Source organism: Pollicipes pollicipes, unplaced genomic scaffold (genome assembly GCF_011947565.3).
Source record: "Pollicipes pollicipes isolate AB1234 unplaced genomic scaffold, Ppol_2.1 Scaffold_7261;HRSCAF=8764_pilon_pilon_pilon, whole genome shotgun sequence".
Taxonomy (NCBI): Eukaryota; Metazoa; Arthropoda; class Thecostraca; order Pollicipedomorpha; family Pollicipedidae; genus Pollicipes; species Pollicipes pollicipes.
In genome coordinates, this window is record NW_023597054.1 from 17,037,803 (window position 1) to 17,048,556 (window position 10,754).

Sequence of the window (10,754 nt, forward strand, 5' to 3'; positions counted from 1 at the left end):
TTCATGAAAGGGTTATCCAATGTTGAATTTCTGGTTGGTGGCGCTGGATCGGGGATAAAACACAATTTAGAAACCTGAATTCTATGAACTATGAAGAACTGTGAAGGTCCATTTCAGGCACTGTGGCTATAGACACATGCCACAGCGGCGTCTGAAACAACACAGCAATTCTCAAGCTCAGATAACGTAGCTGTTGACATGAAGAGAGTGTGCAATCTGGTGGCAACACGGTGGAAAGAGTTTTATAGAGGGACTAGACCCTACAAAAGCGATGTACTCATCGGCCTTAGGCCTGCTGCTACGGTCATTTGTGTACTACAACCTGCGTCCTAACCAACGGAGCTGCTGAGATGGCCAGCACGTGGTCCTTAAGCGCAAATAAAACTCTCTTAAGAAAACGTTTGACGCTTACGACGCATCGCAATTAATTTATCTTTGTATTGTGCGGTTTACCGCATTTAGAGTCATACTGAAGCGGTTTATGATACATTCGGCTCAAGATAACAACTTAGACTGCCCCAAATTTTGTTGGTGACAAGAGATACTTTTTGCGTCTGCGTAGGGGCCGTCTCTTAATCCCGGAAAAGGACATTCTTACGCCATTCCCGCATCAGCGAAGGGGTCTACTTGATACAGAATAGGGTCATCTGGCCCAGAGCATGGGCTATATAATCCAAAAAGAACCCTCGTGCTCAAGAAAGCGCACCTTTTGATGCGGAAAAAGCCTCCGGAGAACGATTTAGTGTCTCTAGCTTAGTTAGGGGGCATCCCTCATATAAACTTCGATCACGTATGCGTAGCTACAAAACTTTTCGGTTGTTTAAAAGGGGACTCCCAAAATTTGGGTGGCGGGGGTGGGGTAAAAGCATATCCTTGACCTCTCCCGCCCGGCAGGCAGCGGTGACATCTTCCCCCCCCCCCCCCCCCCTTCACACACACACCGCTGTGACACCCCTACCCAACATATTAGTTCATCCCAACAATGCCAATTACACGAACGGCAAAAACCTGTGTGCAAAGAGGGCAGCACTAAAGCTAGCATGTGCCCAGGTGTCGCTGTAGTCGATTGGTGTCCTTTGGCAGTATCCTCCAACCGTTTGTCGATTCCCTGACATCCATTGACTGCAGATTCCCGTCAAATTTGAGGCTTGTGCTCTAGTTAGGCAAAGGTGCCCGTCAAATTTTAGACTTTCTGATTCACTCATAACTAACGCCAGGAATAGCTTTTCAGAGGCATGCCAAGATGAATCACAGGCTGTTTAGTGCGCGCATGCCTTCCACGATTTGTTGACCATAACCGGCTGGTGTTTGACTGAAGTGAGTTATAGGACGCGCCACTGTCGTATGCCCTTCACGGTTTGTTGACCATACCCAACCGATGCTTGACTGAAATGAGTTATAGCATGTGCCCTTGCATCAAAGATGACCACATGTGGGTGATGAGTAAGGTATGCAATCTGCCAGAGCGGCTTCAGAAACAACAAGGAAGGCGTTCGGACACTTGGCTGCCTGTCTGTGCTCATGTACATCGCTAAACAGCTGGGGATAGTACTTATGTAGTGGTACTTATGAAGTTTGTTAAAGGCTTCCGATGATAAAAGTGCAATCAGTTAGCAAATATGTCCACAGACATAATGATCGCTCATGTAGCACCAAGAGCAGCTAGAATGGAAAGGTGGGCACATGATTAAGGCGCATGGATGCAAAGGCGCAGATGTCCTTTTATCGTTAAAATTCATATGTCTTGCAACGCAATAAGGATTTTCCCCATTTCTTACCGCTGATATCATGGACATTGGGATTGGGATTGGTGCGGTTCTGGTCAAAGTCAGTTTTAACAGATTGAACCATGTTTGTGTTCTGACTGCATAAAATGCCGCCAAAGCAGAAGTGTATGCTATCAACTGTTAAGGGCTGGTCACATTCATAGCCGATTTCAATGTATATAATTACATCAACGATGAAAATGCCTCAGATGCGTAAATAGATATGAACCGGTGTAAGGCCTGGTAATATGAAGTAACTAGAATAATGTATAGGGACTAAATATAACAAAATATTCCGGTGCAAAGTAATTGGTGTTATTTTACCATTTGTGTTACGACGATCTCTTCACATTTCCGAGCACTAATTCCTACAGTCATACCTGTGTAAAGCGCAGGCAGAGTAGATTCAGAAAACCCGGCAAGAGCTGAAGCTTGTTCCATCACCCCCCACCCCTCCCATACTAACCACATACTTCAGTATCAGCTGTCGACAGAGAAACGCGTTACGCGCGTCATATGGTACACGGCATGGGTGTTTGACACAGTTTGTTACGCAGCCTTTGCTTTGGACAGAGGTAGGCAACATTAACCCAAAGTTCAACCTGCGTTAAAAGTAATTTGTTAACTGAATAGGTTAACGTAACTGAAGATAATCGTTTCAATCGTCGCTAGAGTTAACGAAACATTAGGGAAAATAACGAAGGAAAAGTTGATACGTTAACAAAAGTTAGGGAGAGGAAGCTCATATGTTGGCCCATTAACTTTTCCGAGATTTCCAGCATCTGGTTTTTGTCCCTCATCCCTTTAAAAGGAGGAATTAGCTGAGTCCTGTCGTTTACCGTCCAATTATTGTAATGCAAATTCTACGCTCACTCGGGGCGTCTGTGCCGCTATATTTCCAAAGAGATTTCGCTTGGAAATTTGCGATTTTGTGACCTATTATCGGTACAGATACCAACAGAAGATCGCTCATAGATGTGGTGAACAACAGCCGCCATCTACTTAATACGTCCATATATCACTAGGTTGAAAAGTAACAATGCAATGAAAAATAAATGCATGTAATTACGGACGTGCCTGGATCCCTTATGACATCAGGCGGGATGAGAATCGGTTACATGAAATATTGATAATGCTATTTAAAGTTATGCATCACTTTTACGCCCAGAGTTCAAATGGTTTCGCGGTATTAAGTTCTTCACGTCTCCTATAAAATAATGCAGCCAATGAAATTGAATCGACCCAAGTGGCATAAATAGGATTTCGTCCGAGAGATGTCAGGAGAACAACCTACCCTGTCACCGTGAAACTTGTCAAAGTCTAGCATCGTCTCCCCGAAACTCATATTTTCAAGCCCAGACTACTGAATTCCCCACACGCAAAGAAGGCCATTCACCACTTCTGCAAAAGTCAAGGCTAAAAATTCAATCAAAAATTTTCCAAAAGATACCATTGTCTTGAAGTTAACGACTGGAAATACAACGGAGAGTAACGATTCAGTTCTTAATTTTGCGACATTTAAGAAAGTGTTTCACATTTATATGAGGCTTTGAACTGCAATAGCCATCTTGAAGACCTTTCGGTGTTGTGCACAATTCTGCCCTTCCTTCTCTAACCAGTGCAAGACCTCAGACCTAACCCCCTCCAGTTTCTGAGTTACACGCCCGCGAAAATGAGGAAAGATATATCGGGGAGAGCATTTTAAAGTCACATGGATATGCATAACGTCATTATAACGTTATTCAAATCCTGTCAATCCATAAGCCATGCGGCGATCAAGGTCAAAAAAAATTACGAGGCGTTCAGATTTGGCGTTAGCGAACGCGATTTCCAGATATAACGGCGATTTCCAGATATGACGGTAACTTGGCTCCTTGTCAATGTTGTGCAAACTACGATGACGTAATCAAACCATGACTCACTGAGGAACATATTTAACGGATAGAAAACTGTGCTGTCAAAAGCAGTCTTTTCCACTTCACAAGCAAAGTAATAGTTAGAAGTGTGCCCGCTTCAGCATATCTGATGCTTACTCCAATATCTTTAAATGTGAGGCATTTCCTTTAAAGAGAGTGTCTTACCCTTGAGGCATGTTTCAAAAATATACACCAGTGAACCTCAGGACCAAGTATGTCTGATAATAGTATCGAGCAGCACCACCGCAGCGCCATCAAGACAAAATGACAGCTATTTCCAGTATTTTCTCATCCGGATTACACCGTTAACGCTTTGCAACAGCACTTCGCTTCTTCCTTGCAGTCGTGACGACCGCTGTCGTCATAACGGTGGCAAAATCTACTTAGGCCGGTGTCAGCTGTTTTTGAATTACGTCAGTACGAACGAACATTCTTAATTGGCACAGCGGGCGGCAAGGCCAGTTATCTAGACGCGCATTGGTTGAAGTTTGAATCCATGCGTCTCTATAGACAGGCGTCTCCAAAAACCATGTAGAGCTCCGTCTCTCAACGCCAAAGCGTACTTAGAAAAGAGCCACTGTAGTAAACACCATAGGGCAGAAATTGAAGCCATAGTGTAACGTTTCATTGAATTCGCGAAATTATGGCTTCATGTTCGTACATACTTTTGTCTAAACAGGATGTTTCAAGCTTCTGTAGTATTCATTGCACAAGTGTCTGGATTAATTAGTGTGATGTAAACATTACAGAGCACGCACGTTGGAAAGGGTCAGACAAATGAGGTGCATTTCTTTCATGGTGGTGAGCAGGTAGTCCAGTAAGTTTCTCCCACAGAAGTGGCTACTTCAAATCGAAATGCAGAGCTATTCAAAAGAAGTTTGAGAACGCTCCTATTATTGATCCAATCGTAAGCATGTCATCTAACAATGAGTGAAAGGTACAAACAGGTGGCGTTACTCTTCAATGAAAGCGCAAATCCGTGAACGGAAACCACCTAGTTTATCAAGGGTGCAATGGATTCGTGGGACCTCTGCGTTTGATATTACACAAATGTTATAGGTTAAAATTATTTGTAACGACTTTGCCGCTCCTGAGCGCGCCATTGCCCAACGATTTCATTGTTTTATCCGGTAATACTTTTGAGTCTTAGAACGCTATATTTGGTCAAGCAGAGTTGGAATTTTGCGTGATTTCGAGTGATTTTCGCTGCAAAGAATTCAGGCATAACATCGCGTCATTAAATTTTGAATCAACATTTTCAAGAAAACAGCGAGCAGCTTTTGGACCTCAAACAAGTTTTATCTCGACAGGCATATAAACTTATGAAAACATGCAACTCATACACGTAATTTTACCAATGCCGTCAGCAAGAATAAATTGGTAGCACTGCCTTTTATCCTCTGGATCCACTCATCAATCCTAGTCATATTATGTGCAATCGATTCTGACTGCAATGCACCACTTCAAAATTAGACCTTTTGCCTTGAAGTGTGTGATCGATTCTTTTTCACTACCGGGTTTTGACTGACGGTTGAGCAACTTGTTTAAAACGTCCTTAACATAATCCCTCTGAATCCCTTTCTGGTGAGCTCGATGTACTCAGGGTTTTTAAATGCTGATAGTGCGTGTAAAAAGGCGTCGAAAAAGTCTTCAAATTATACGAGTATATATCAAGATGTTTACTCAGAAGCTGAAACCGGTCATTCTGAAAACCCTTGGCTCAGAACCTGGACCTAGAAGACCTCGAGACTTCACGTCAGCTGTCAGCTGAGCATATCCAGTATATGTGGGCAGACGACGCTAGTGTCCTGGCTGATAAGATGCCACAGCTCCGGCGCACTCCAAAAACCGTACATGGTTTAATGTATAGTAGTAGGGTTTATACAGCTTTACGATTCGAATTCATACAGAACAATGACAAAGTTATCATATACTCGCTGGAGCTGATTCAACCGAGCGATGGCATTGCTTATGGCGTGTTTACGTCACGCGGTACCAACGCAGTGTGCGGTGTAAGATGAAGGATCCGTATCCAAACAGGTAAAACGCGAACATCTGTTACGATTGCTTCCACACGCGACCAAAAATAGACGCTCAGGTCGCGAGTGATCTGATTTAAGTGTGAGGCCCTGGCTGGGTGGGGCGGACGCTACCGGGAGGTGAGTGTCGACCCCACTGCGCGGCGGCGGACCGGGCGGAAGTGGCGGCGACACGAGCGTCGGGAGAGCAGTCACCGACTGCGGGAGTAGTGGCGGATCTCGCGTCGGCGGCAGGCCGGGCGGCGGTGGCGGCGACTCGGGCATCGGGAGAGTGGAGTCACCGACTGCAGGAGCAGTGGCGGATCTCGCGTCGGCGGCAGGCCGGGCGGCGGTGGCGGTGACTCGGGCATCGGGAGAGCAGAGGTCACCGACTGCAGGAGCAACGGGGTCTCGTGCCGGCGGCAGGCCGGCGGCGGTGCCGGCGACACGAGCGCCGGGAGAGCGGAGTCACCGACTGCAGGAGCAGCGGCGGGTCACGCGCCGGAGCCCGGTCAGCCTGCAGCGGTCTGGACACCGGACGCCGGTTGGGGCAGATCCGAACAGTTGGGCATCTTCAGTGGCCAGCGGAGGAGCGCGGATGTGTAAGATCTCCGCACGACTGGCTATGATACGCGGGCTGCCAGATTCGTCTAGCCAGTAGCGAGGTCAGTCACCGGCTCTGGCAGCAAGGCCCGTGGCGAAGTTTTAACCGGAATCTGCGGCTACGCCGATTTGGGGCAGTTCGGAGGCTGAGTTGACGATGCTGAAGTATGCCGTAGCATCGGTGCAGTAAGGCTAATCGTTTTGCTAGATCTAGCGGAACCGGTCACTGCACTGGCAAGACTGTCAGCTTCACTGGTCCTGATGGCGTTTGCTGTTGCGCTCTGGCTCTGGTGGCACTGCTCTCATATGCTGCCTCTCGCGAGAGCGGATTCTTTGCTGGCTGTGGTGGACCCGGCTGCTGTGCTGGCTCTGGTGAGCCCTCCGAACATTCTCTGCTCACTATCATCGCTTTGGGTGCTGAGAGGGAAAAAACAATGAGCGCACTCCCTTTGGTACAGTGGTTCTGTTCCATTTCCATATATCTTTCAATAGCTCCACGACATTAGTGCTATAGAAACAACTCCTACCGGTAGAAGTGCTACATTACTTCTACTGGTCGTACTGACACACGGCATAAGTGTTTTGCGACAAAACTCGTCTAATCCAGCCCGCAAAGATGAGCGATTTCACACCGTTGTAGCGTTGCAGCTGTATCACTTCGTCCCATGATGACGTCACAGCGTCGCCTCCCAGAATGCAGTAATAAGGGGGGGGGGGGTGGGAGGGCTTGATGTCACGTATGAATAACGTCTGCAAAGTTCTTACAGCAGAAGTAATGTCGCGCATAACTGATGTCATGCACTTCTGTCGGCAGGAGCTTTTGCCGCAGTACTAATGGCGTGACACTTTGTGATTGCCGTAGCGTAGTCAACGGATGCGGCTGCCTCTTTTTTGCAGCGCTGATCCTGACTAACCACCTACATAAACAGGCTGACTATTCCTTCCCTGAAGGCGGGTGAGCCGAGTACTTGGAGCCAAGTGGGTTGAAATTGTCTTAATGATCAGCCATGTCCTGTGACATTAGGGTTCCCCTGGGTGCTGCCCCACGTGTTTGCCCATATTTGCCTGGAAATTATTGTACTGTTGGACGAAATGACTCGACAGGGTAGATTTCCTTGTTTGTGTCGGAAGCAATGGGTGAATTTTACGCAATTACCCTCGAAGAGTACGGTACCCTCACCCCTCTCAAAGTCCCGCCTCACACCGTTCGAGGTGCCGCGCAAGTAAATAAGTGTCCGGGACGATCTTTAAAGCAGCTGTTCACCATCCGTATAGCTGACGATGTCGCTAAGGTGTCCCAGTTGGGTGGTAGGAAAGATACGCGTACCTTTGTCGTCTGTGCAAAAGGTGGTGACCTGTTAATTTATTCAACATCTTATTAGTGCGTTATAACGTTTTATTACGAAACATTCGGAAACGGGTAGCAAAAATTCATTACAAATGTAAGCATGATCCGGTGCCCTCAGTCGTGTGGTCAGCTAGGTATGCATTATACGAATACAACAAAATACGCGCCGCAGTGCTATGTTGTCTTATTGCGCTGTAACACGCCACATGAATAGGTAAAGGGTACCGCAGTGCTATGCTGGTACACCACTGGTCTATCGGTTTTACAAGACCCTTGCTGCAGCGAAAACTTTGCCGACAGTAGCAGCCTGCAGTGCGAGCGGTGCTTAAAAGAAAAATGGGCCCATAAATCAGAAGCTTCTACGACTTTGTGGGTCCATGAATCGCAAAGTTTGTTCGACGGAACCAAACTTTGTTGGCCTGGATACCGCTTTGGTGCTCACCCGCCGCTGTCTCTGATCGTCGCGCCTCCAAATTTAGATACAGAAGCATTTCCACTATGACGAAAATACTAGGTTCTGGGGTCAAGTTCTTAGATAAATGAAACATTCCACATTCGAAGACAATGAATCAAACATAAGATACAATGAAAAAAGCTCTCTTATATCTACTGGTACGATTTTAAGTAGAAAAACTGCCCTAGGCAATACAATTTCTCCGTTAATCTCATATGCCCCTTGATACGTCATTGCTTGGCTAACTGATCGTACTTTGCACAACCTTGGTTGAGAGCCAATTGACGGCCATTATCTCTATTTCGCAACTCAAGGTTCCAGCTCTGTAGCTCTCAGAATCATATTGTGTGCTTGCGAAAAGTTGTTCATATGGTGGAGGGCTTCTTGGTGTATGGCTTCCAGGGATTTTGGCCGCTTGACCCTTCAGAAGAAAGTATGTAGATAAGCGATGGAGACTTATCTGATCATAGATGAGAAAAGAGGTCATCCGCCTTGTCAATGTCATTGTCCTCTGCTTCCACGCATGGGTCACAAAACTAGCGTCAATTTCTGATACGTTCTCTCTTCGTTTTGGTCGATGATCAATAACCCACCGGAACCATGTGTGTTTCGGCGCCTATTTGCGTGTGTGAACATGCATGCATGTTTACTGGTACGTGTGTCGGCATCCTACCTGTGTAGTGTATGCATGGTAGGACAGAAACGCGGTGGTGAGACGCTAGGTGTGACGCCGTTGTACTGTGACGACCGTCTATTTACCCTCGTGTGAGACACCAGCGTCGTTACCGGACCGCTTGCAGCTATAGCCCCGTCTTTAGCCTTACGCTTTTGCACCACTAGCGACACGTTCCTCATCGATCAAAAGGTCCACCATTGACGTCAGGCGGGCGCCGCACGACGCAGTCCTCAGGTAAGCAAGTCAGGTCGTTGCAATGCTTGGTGCGGCTGATGCGTTGAGAATGGCTGCCGGCCGGTGAGTGGGCGACGCAACTGTCTGCTCGGCGCTGACGTCACGGCGGCGGCGCCCTCCGGAGCGGCGCCACAGTCGGTGAATGCGGCCCATGCCGCGCTCGGCCCCGCGCGCTGGTGGGCCGACTATGCAGCGGCCTCACCGCCCCGCCCACCCGGAGTACAGGGGCGACAGCCTGCAAAGAAACGGCGTCAGTTTGTCTCACTCAGTATACCGCCGTGGAAATAGCTCGAAAGCTTGCCTTGCAGCCACTGCGAGCGAACTTCCGACTGCGGCGGGGAAGAACGCGGATGGGAGGTGTTCACGTTGTGATGGTGAGAATGTGGACCAGACGATTCTTGAACTATGACAGTGCCTCTGACTTGGGCGGCCCTGCCAGACCTCGCCGACAAGCTTCCGACCTTATTTGTACTTCCGCAGCTAATGGCAGCAGCTTTACACAGTTTTCAGTAACGAGCAGGAAAATGCTTTAATACGGATGGGCCTATCAAACACGATTTTCTAGTTTGTCTGTCCTCTGGAACACACGGCATATTCTCCTGCCACAAGCGGTTTTTCAAGCGCTTCAGCGTTCCGATTTTTTTCGTCGGCAATGCGATAGGATCAAACGCCGTCATGGTGACAGTGTCCACAAGGTGGTACTAGTCTCCCATTAGGTCCGTGCTAAGGTCAAAATGTTGCATGATTATGAAGGCGTACAGAGCAGACTGCTGGCAAAAATAACGACATCGTATGAATTTGGAGAGAACAGCCCACCTGCTTTGTAAATCAAAATCTCGCCCAGATATTTAGTCCAAATTCGGTGCATTGTGTGTCTGGTCCCTTCAGAGGTCGTGCTTCGTCGCCTTTAAGGTGCTCACGTTTCAGTTGTTCATCAGGCCAAGTTTTCTGCGGCACAGTCATGTGTACAAAATGTCGGGTACTATTTGTGATCACCCTTCCCCATGCAATTGATGCAACAAGTTTGGTTCGGAAGTCGCGAAAACGGAGGGATTTATGACACCAGGCAGACCGGCCACAATAGCGAAACGTATTAATTGTCAAAACTGGGCCTAATTCATGAAGCCCTCGTTGTGGTGACACAGATCTGCACGCTTTAGCTGCAAAGGGAATGGAAAACTGCAAAAGAAATGGAGGGGGGAAAATGGTTTGGTATGATGGTGCTGATTGCTTTCAACAGGTCACGTACACTCGAGTGTAAGCCCAGGTTCCGTCAGTATGGGCATTTGTAGAATGAATTTTCAATTAATTAGGCTGAGAGCGGAGACAAGAAACTACCCACAGTATAAGGTACTGTACCGTTACCAATCTCAAGTAGCGAGGTCGGAGGTAGCCAGCCCCGAAGTAACAAGCTGGAGGTAGCCGCCCGGAAGAAACCAGATCGACACCTGATCGATAAGGATTTTGTTTTGGACAGAAGGACAACGTCGTATTTCCAAGAATGCAACGTTACTGGGAAGAAGACTACTCAGTACTTTTAAAAGTAGCCTCGAATAGATGTCACCGGGGTTTAATTCAAGAAAGCTAGCACCAGGATACACGGTGTGTGGGCGATCAGCTTCAACAGCATGCATCCAATATATTTGCGTGTTTACCAATACTTTGGACAGTCAATAAAACAGGAATAAGAGGCATTCATCAATTTCAGCGTATCCTCATGCTTGCCGTACTGTGCTGGG